The sequence below is a fragment of the Schistocerca cancellata genome, chromosome 5 (assembly GCF_023864275.1).
Source record: "Schistocerca cancellata isolate TAMUIC-IGC-003103 chromosome 5, iqSchCanc2.1, whole genome shotgun sequence".
Taxonomy (NCBI): domain Eukaryota; kingdom Metazoa; phylum Arthropoda; class Insecta; order Orthoptera; family Acrididae; genus Schistocerca; species Schistocerca cancellata.
The window spans coordinates 676,054,911-676,061,805 of NC_064630.1; positions in this window are offsets into that span (position 1 = coordinate 676,054,911).

The window sequence follows — 6,895 nt, forward strand, 5'->3', positions numbered from 1 at the left end:
AGTAGTAACTTTTCCATTAAATTTATATTCAGTTTTTGTACACCTTTTTATAAATTCTTGATATTTTGGTTGATCTGAACTTTTAATATAAATTACAAATGATATAGTTTCTTCCAAGTTTACCATCCAGGAGCCAGAATATATCTATCACACATAAATGTACTTTTTCCACAATCACTTAGTCCTATTAATGAACATCATATATAAGTCTGTTAAAGTTTACTACATTTCTATTTTTCTCTTCTTTTCATGTTTTCTTATTTTTGGTTCCCTATCTGTTATTGATTTGCATAATTGTTATTAATACAAATGCATGGATTATTTGAATTGAGTGATAATTCATCAATTCTGAAAAAAATGAACTTTAGCAATAAAATAAACTTTTAGAAAATATTCAGATGTGGATTGATTCAACTTTTTTAATTCCAAATGTTAAAATGAAACATAATAAATTATATACCAAGAATAAATGACAGAAATTACGGTTTGTCTATATAGTTTGTAAAACTTTTCAAATTATTCAATAAAAGAGTCTTATACACATGAAAGGTAAAGAATATTTTTAATTAACAGTGGTATTAAATTGTTTATAAATGAATCAGATTGTGCCTGACAAATTTTTGAACCTATTAAAGAACAATTACTTGTAATATTACTCAAACCATCATATTTGAATTAATAATTATAAATTTTACTCTAACTGATGTTATGTCTGTTAAACATAATGATCATATTTACTAAGTAACTAATACTCTTTCTTCCTTTAAACCAAATGATGTGTTTTGTGGACTTTTAATTTATAATCCAAATTAACCCATAAATATTCCAAATTTTGATATGACTTACAACTTCAGTGATGAAGACGATAATTTTATTGACTCAAATTGTGCATGTGTAACAGTAATTTTAAAAACGAATTAAGAATTTTTTCCTTACTAAATCATGAACAAAATCGAGAGTTAATAATTTTAATTGTTTCCTGGCAATGCGAAAAAGCAATTTAAATATTCTCAAGAAATAAACAGAATCTGAAGTTAATGGATACATCCTAGTTGTTCACAAGTTCAAATGACATTTGATGTTATTTACACAGATGGAACAGTTTTTTCAGCATATGATAGTAAATCGAATATTAAAGTAAGTAATAATTATATCTTAAAATTGTTTGATGTTGTTACAGTTAAAAAAAGGAAGCAATATTTTATATAGAATAGAAGATTCATTTATTTCTTCATTCTTTATTTATATCAAGTAAATTAATTATGGAAGGATATATTTTAAACAAAATTAAAATTAAAAAAACCAAATCCAAGTACTTTATCTAGTACTGATACTTGGTGGATTTTTAAAGCATTTTGAATAAAAAATTTGGCAAAGAGATTTAACAGAAATTTCCAATTGAATTTCAAGGAAAGATCAAGAATATTCTTTTCTTCAATCGACTACTAATAATGTTAACAGCATACATTCAAAAGAATGCGATATTGTTGTAGAATGTATAAAGATTTATATTCCTGGTGTTAAATATGAAACAGAGTACCACTTGAGCTAGAACAAGAAACACTGAAAATTCTAAATATAATATTTTCTTTTTTCAAACTTTAAATAGTGGAATTTGCTGAAGTAAATGAAAAAAGAACATTTGAACTATATATCACTAATTATGGTATTTCTGTGGAATTTAATATACAATAGTTTATTTTTGTTGTTTTCCAAAGTAATAAAAAATCATAAGTTGCAAGATTCTGCTTAGTTGGTCATGTTAAATTACAATATATTTATATAAAAATGGAAGAAATGAAGTTTTTCCCCAAGACATAAGCAATATTCACTGTCCAAATAACATTGAAATGCCCTGATGTTTTTAAAGGTTTTGAAAGAGTAGCACAATTAAGTAAAGATTTAAATGTAAACCCATCCAATTTTATTCAAAATAGTCTATTATTTAAAATTATCTATGTAACAAATGTGTTTAGCAGAATGAAAGTTTCAACTGCAGTTAGAAATATGTCAATTGTGTATGAAAATATAATGTAATTTACAATTGCAAATATTAGTTATGTGTGGTAAAAAGAGTTTAACATACAATTCAAAACATAGAATCCAATTGAAATTTTTAATTACATAATTGAATAAAAGATGACAAAGTTTTGAAAATGTTATATTCATTTTTACATTTCATTCTGAAATATTTTCAAAAGCAGAGAAGATGGAAACAGACAAAAATTCATTTTCCAAAACTAAAACTTTTGATAAGTGTTTTAATGTTTGAAAAACTAAATTTTTCTGTTTAAATAAGAATAAAACAAATGAATGTGAATGGTAGTATTGAAAATCTACGAAGTGAACTCTACAGTTATATTAATGGTTTTGTGGAACTGTTCACTAAATTATTGGAGCTCAAAATAATGAAATCTTACAGTATTTCAAAACTTGAAACTTTAAAACTAAAGATAGTGACAGAGTTTTATTACTCTTAGATGATAAATGTAAAATTACTCTTCCAGATCATTATACTACAATCTTTTCAAATGAGAATTTTGAATTAGAGAAAATTGTTGGAGGATAATTTATTTATTGACATGAAAAACAAAATAAAGATAAATTAGTTCATGTGACTGAATTTGAAGATATTTTAGATTCTTTGAATTTTGTTACTTTTCAATTAAATCAAAATTTTGTTTGTCATCATAAACAAATGTTTGACTGTGAAATACAGTGAAACTGAAATCTAGGTTTTAAATCTGGAAATTTTAGAAAATATTCAATTTGCTCCAGAAACGGCATAAATAAGCTACTACTATTCCAATATGCATTAAATATTAATGTAAGTAATGTTAAAAACACAAACAGACTATTGCACTACTTTGAAAAAGAAATTAAACTTGAAGCTTCTTTAAAGACAGCAGCAACTCTCTTTTTGTCTCATTTCTGCTATAGTAGTTTTATTCAAAACGCCTAAACTTTGCAATGAGAGAGCACAAAACTATGCAAGAAATCGCTTGTACTTACTTCATTTGAAGAAATCGGTACTTGAACTTTTTAAGGACATTTTCTTGTGATGTCGCTGTTACCATTTATACTCTCAGCCCCTCAACTGACGACGACATGTTAACTCTTTCCGTGACAATGTCGTTTACGGCAAAATAAAATTCCTTCCCTTCATAGAAGGCCCTTAAATCAAATACCTGAAATACCTCATGTCGAAACGAACGGTTTTTCAGTATAAAGGCGACAGAAACGGAAGCCTCCCACCGTCGAATATTTGGAGGTGCTCCTGAATTCCACTACATGACAAAAGTTAGAAGGTTTCCATGACTGTGCTCAGGACTTCTTTGACGTAAATCTCCGTTTGTAGCGTAGGAATGCGTGGCATTTCCTTTTCCAGGTTCCTTACGTCGCTCCTCAGACGTTCTTCGCAAGACGTGCGACCTACTGGGCGATGAAGCTGTGCGCACAACACAGCCGGTAAGGGGCTGCCTTCCCTCCAGCTGCTCCATAGTCGAAGTTTCAGTATGAAAATCTCCTTTCGCACGCTGAGCCTCAGAAACACAGCACGCGGCAGGCCGATCGTCGTGTATGTGAAGAGTCTCTGTCCTCTATATGGCTTCTCTGCTCTTAGAAAGGATGAAGCCAAGTCTGTTTATAACAAAAAACAGTTATTCTGAAACAAGATATCGTCTGTATCTCTCTTGCGTCATTCATTCAGAAAGATGCTTTGGAGGAGAAAGGCTTCGAAAGCCAAGCGTTTTCATTACTATAATTTCAAAATAGACTATCCAAATAAGTAACAACAAACACTGTGAAACTTCTTTTGTCTTACGTTTAAACAAAATTTAGCGTAATGTAATCACTATTCGATTACAACCATGAACAAGTAGTTAGTAAAACTTTATGTTACATAAAACGGCACACTGAGAGCTACAATGTGTAATAAACTCTGCTCACATTTAGTAAATCTTGCGAGTTAAGACCATAAATGAAGTAAATATATACTTAACATCATCAGCCGATTCAAATTTCAGTAATAGACATTTACTACACCAAACTCCTACCCATAAAATGACTGAGTCGAAAAGACAAGCTGAATAAAGTATCATTTGAACGGCAACTAGATCTCAACGCATACACAACTGATATTATGAGCAATTACAACTTTCGTTACAATACATTCGGGTGAAGTATGCAGTCAGTGGAAGAATATTAGAATAGGGCGTGTCGTCGACGCCAATGACTATAAAAATGTGCAAACCTGCAGGAATACAGCTAGATGTTGGCGGTCATCAAAAGCTACAGTCATGTAAGCCAACAAACAACTTAATCATTAGAAATTATTTCAAATAACTGTAGTCGGACTAGTAGGCAGCCCATGGGCCGGAGTCGTGGAACACGCTGGTACACGCCGAATAAATCCTGGGCGCTGGCCACAAAGAAATGCTTACTCACAGTCTTAAAGTTTTTGGCCTTGACGCTATATTCCAGCTGTAAATTAACAGTAGTTCCAAATCCTCGTTTCCAGTCAAGTATTTCGGGATGTTTCTTATGATTGTAAAGCAAATGACGTAACTGAAAGTCACTCCCAGTTTTCCCCAGTTGCAAAGTGAATTTTCTAAATACTATAACACTGTAATTGAAAAAAAAAACGAGCTACTACAGATACCAACTTACGAAATGGCAATATCTTTCTAACTGCTTTGGTAATTAAACGTCCGATATTAAAATTTTAAGTCACAAGTAACTCATTATCTTTTCATATACCTCGTAAATTACAGTGAGTGTAAGAAAGCATAGTAGGGTCTTCTTCGTAACAGTTTCCATACCTTGTCGGCTAGTTGAGAGCAGTTATCGAAAAGAACATCAAACTGCTACATAAGCAGGTTAAAAAAATGACTGTTTCATTCATCATATATGAAAGGAGATAAACTGCGTGCAATATTTTCGACACAATTTTACCTTTGTTTATGCACGTATGATAACGATAGGCTTATCTATTGTTGATCACTGACTTAAGTGTTTTGTTCTTCTAACGTAGACAATCAGTGTACTCCGATTGCTTGAGGCTTAACCGACGCTTCATTCCTAGGATTTTCTAGTATGCATCGCCTTCAAATATTTGTGGTACAATGTTGGGAAGTGTGCTCGAAAAAACAACGGGAATTTTTGTTTCGTGATAAGAATTTAATTTATTCGCCTGCATTCGTGATATCCTCTGCCCATTAGATATCATACAATTACGTTGGCGGTGTATACAACCCCGAAATATAGATTCTATGTTTGGGATAGCGTTTAGCACTTGCAGCAATACGCTTTTGTCTCAGTTAGCCCTTAATAACGGTGACCCTCTGATTAATTTTGGAACCTCGAGAAAGCTACATATGGTCATGTCTTAAACATACTGGGGCAAGCATTACAATCTTATTTTTGCTGAAAACTTCGCGAACAAACAACGAAGTGCGACAAGATGTATTATCACTGTGCAAAAGCCATCAATTCTTTCGCCACAGATCCGATTTCTTCATGCAAATGTCGTTGAATTTGTAAGTAGTTCTCCTTATTGATCGGTGGACTTTGTGTGAAGAACTCATGGTGCACTATCTTGTCAAAACCAAAGAACACAGTTCGCAGAACCTTTCTAATTTATCGCAGTTGTAGAGCTTATTTCGTCTTTACTGTCCGAAATGCATTCACTGGGATGAGTGAACCTGAGTTTCGACGTCGTATCCGTAAAGTCATGTTTCGTCACCTATTACAATACGTTTCAGTAGTTCTCCATCTAACAAATGATGAGAAATATGCATCCACCGCTGTTTTTGTTCAATGTAAACAGTTTTTGAACTAATTTTTCAGTTACACGTTTCAAACGCAGCGTAAAGAAAATCGTGTAATGAGCTAAATAATATGCTAACATAAACAGCGTCTACTCCGACTGTGATTCGGTAATCATTCATAATCAATTAATTTTGCACACAATTTCATGAGTTGATGATGACGTCATGGGTCGTCCAGGGCCATTCTCAAAGTCTTCACTGTCGTACTGGAAACGCTTATACCACTGACGGCAGACTAAAAAAAAATTTAGATTTCTAAAACTTTGTTACGCTCTATGACGCTGTTACAGGAAATTACGAGTATAGTATAAAACGTTTATTCATTTTTACACAAATAACAGTCACTTTAATTACCGAAACAAGTGTAAGCTTTCTGAGATCCTAAAATGTGGCTAATTCTGTGACAATACTCTTCAAGTATATTGTCAACACTATAACGAAAGAATAGTGTGAAACGGACTAATAAAAAATTCTATATCATAAAATTCTACTAACGTTCTGAACGCACCATGTACATTAAACTAAGTGACTACACGTCCCTATCCTGTTATTTACCTTCTACCCATGCTTGTTCGTGGCTAAGAAACACCCCTATGTAAATTACAGTTATATACTGTATTCTCTTTCTTCCATCTCATCTGCTAACTTTATTGTACTGTATTTCGTTTTTCTGCAGACCTGGCAACATCATCTCCAGATTTATTTTATTTTGTCTACTGCTGCCAGATATTCCTGTGACATGTAGCTCAACACATTCAATAAAAGTAGCAAGCGTATTATTCAACAGAATATTAATTATACTGACATTCCTTAAATACTGATGATTATATATTGAATTAATAATAATAGTAATAATAATAGTGACAGTAATAGTTATTGCAATTTTGTTATTATTGTTATTGGTTATTCTTGTCATATACTACACAAATTGTAATGGCAACTCACTAAGATGTCACTTAGATGTAAAAAATAACTTGAGCGTCCTAATATTTCCTGTTGGAATAAATTCAGAACTAAACAAAATTTGAATCAACGGTGATCCTATCTAACTGCCATTATCCTAGCCA